This window comes from Sus scrofa, chromosome 6 (genome assembly GCF_000003025.6).
Source record: "Sus scrofa isolate TJ Tabasco breed Duroc chromosome 6, Sscrofa11.1, whole genome shotgun sequence".
NCBI classification, from domain to species: domain Eukaryota; kingdom Metazoa; phylum Chordata; class Mammalia; order Artiodactyla; family Suidae; genus Sus; species Sus scrofa.
Window position 1 is genome coordinate 70,479,044 of NC_010448.4, and position 3,201 is coordinate 70,482,244.

Sequence of the window (3,201 nt, forward strand, 5' to 3'; positions counted from 1 at the left end):
CATAAGTCAGAAAGGGAAAGACAAACACCGTATGATAACACTTATATGTGGAATCTAAAACATGGCAGAGGAGTTCCCCTCTGGGCACAGTGGAAACGAATCCAACTCGCATCCATGAGGTTGCGGGTTCGATCCCTGGCCTTGCTCAGTGGGTTGAGGACCTGGCGTTGCCGTGAGCTGTGGTGTAGGTCGCAGACGCAGCTCAGATCTGGCGTTGCTGTGGCTCTGGTGTAGGCCAGCAGGCTACAGCTCCGATTGGACTCCTAGCTTGGGAACTTCCATCAGCTGAGGGTGCAGCCCTAAAAAGATAAAAGACAAAAAAAAAATAGATAGATAGATAGATAGGTAAAATAAAATATGGTACAAATGAATCTATCTACAGAACAGAAGCAGACTCACAGACATGGAGAACAGACATGGAGAACTAGGAGGAGGGGGAGGGAGTGGGATGGACGGGGAGTTTGGGGTTCCTAAATGCAAACTATTACATTTAGAACAGGTAAGCTATGAGGTCCTGCTGTACAGCACCAGGTACTCTATCTAATCACTTGTAATAGAACATGATGGAAGATAATATGAGAAAAAGAACGTGTATATATGTGTATGATTGGGTCACTTTGCTGTACAGCAGAAATGGACAGAACGTTGTAAATCAACTAACTTTAACATGAAATTAAAAAAAAAAAAACCCAAAACGTGGTATCTCCAGTGTTGTGACACTTTGAAGCTCTTTTGGTGCAAGGTGTGTGTGTTTGTGTGTGTGCAAGAGAAAGAGAGACAGAGACAGACAGACAGAGAAGGCTGTTGTCAGAGCTTGTCTGGTCACCAGGCCTCTCTGCTCACTTCACTTGTCAGTTGATAGCCTTTGTTGATGATTTTTGTAGCTTTCGGTGTCCTTGTAAAAAGAGCATGTTACCTGTCAACATTTCATGGATGGGAAGAAATTGCTGATGTAATGGCTTTAAAAAAAGCTTGGAACTCGTATCAAGAAAAGCACATTATGGGAGTTCCCATTGTGGTTCAGTGGTTAACGAACCCGACTAGTATCCATGAGGATACGGGTTCAATCCCTGGCCTCTCTCGGCTAAGGATCCGGCATTGCTGTGAGCTGTGGTGTAGGTCACAGACGTGGCTGGGATTCCGCGTTGCTGTGGCTGTGGTGTGGGCTGGCAGTTGCAGCTCCAATTCCACCCCTAGTCTGAGAACCTCCATATGCCACGGATGCGGCCCTAAAAACCCAAAAGACGAAAAAAGAAAAAATAAACAAAGAAAGCACATTATGAATAAATAGAGTTAATTTTTAGCTCTAAATAGAGTCAGCTCTTTATATAAATATTGTAGAGCAAAATGCTTAGCTTCTTCCTCAGAGACGCCTTGCCTTAAAGGCTATGCTTCATCATCCTTGCAAATCACACTGAGGCTGTCACCAGTGCGAAAAGCCTTTTCTGTTCTGGCTGATTTCTTTAGAGTGACTGAGAGATACTATGGCAGCCAAGGAGACCTCATCCTCCGGTCTCTCCATAGGGACTGCTCTGTGCCCATCAATCTGGGTTGAGACCATTTAACTGAGAGCATCTCCAACCGTTCTGCTGTTACGATCACTCATCTCAAAACTTTGTGAATATCCATTTAAATGGCAAAAAAAAGAGGGGAGGGAAGGTAGGATGAATAAATTCGGTGGATGGAGGGACATGCCCTTTGGATAACAAGAGGCTCAGAGTATAAACTACACGGTTTATCTGGAACAAGGAAGAATGTCCGCTCTCACCAATTTTATTCAACATAGTGTCACAAGTCCTAGCCACAGCAATCAGACAAACAAAGGCAATAAAAGGTATCCAAAGTGGAAGAGAAGAAGTAAAATTGTCACTCTATGCAGATGACGTGATACTATATATGGAAAACCCTAAGGACGCCACACAAAAACTACTTGAGCTGGTCAACGAATTCTGCAAAGTAGCAGGATGCAAGAATAACCTTCAGAAAACGGTTGCATTTCGCTACAGTAACAATGAAATAATAAACCAGATGGTTTCATGAACATTAAAAGATGAAGGTCCCATTCCTACAGAAAAAGAGGTGGGCTCCTTTATAGACTGGCATTAAATTCGAACCTCAAATCCCCTTCACTGCTTTGCCCGGGAACTCTAACAGTCAGAAAGGTAGCAAATGAGGGGAATACAAATCTAGTTCTTAATCCTTAATCATTTTCCTTTTGAGAAAATTGAAGTCAGAGTCCCAAATGAAGGAGAAAAAAATGGAAACAAACCTTTTAAAGAGATAAGCAGCTTCTGTTTCTCTGATTGCCACGAGTCGACTAAGAGGCTGAAATTGCTGCCAAGTAACCTCTTTAGCTATAAACTAAATATATCATCGTTTCTCTCTGCAAATTGTATCGTCTCGTTGAAGTGCACACGTTCTTGGCTGTGATGCAGGTATGACCTTATATCCATGTAAAATGTGTGGGAGAATGAACTTTGAAAGGATGCTTCTAAAGCTGAGATGTTTGCAGGAGAGAAAATGGATTTGGTTGAATCACCAGAAGGCCACCCTGCTTTTGATGGCGTTCCAGTTTTTCCTCCCTTCCTCCGTCCTTCCTTCCTACACCCCAGCATGTGGAAGCTGCCAAGCCAGGGATCGAACCTGCACCACAGCAGCCACCCGAGCTGCTGCAGTGACAATGCCAGATCCCGCTGCACCACAAGGGAACTTCCTCTTCTTCCTCTTTTGATGGCTAATCTTTAGTCAATGTCTGTCTGTTTTCTGTATTAGAAGGAGCTGACGGTGCCATGCAGAAGGGCGTGAGGTTTAGAACCAGATGTTCATGGACTTGAATCTGGCCTCTACCACTGCTTATTAACTGTGACCATGAGTAAATTACTTAATCTCCATGTGCGTTTTCTGTGGCCACCGTAACAAATTACCACAACCTGGGTGACTTAGAACAACAGAATTTTATTATCTCACATTTCTGGAGGCCAGATGTCTAATACCTGTAGCATTGGGTTGAAAAATTAAAGTATTGGCCAGGCCCTGCTCCTTCTGGGGGCCCTGGGAAGAACTGGTTCCTGGTCTCTTCTGTCTTTGGGGGGCTGCTCCCTTGTCTTCTGGCTGCCTCACCCCAGTCTCTGCCTCCCAGGTCATACCGCCTTCCCAATTATTGCATGTGTAGTCAAATGGCCCTCTGTGTCCCTCTTCTAA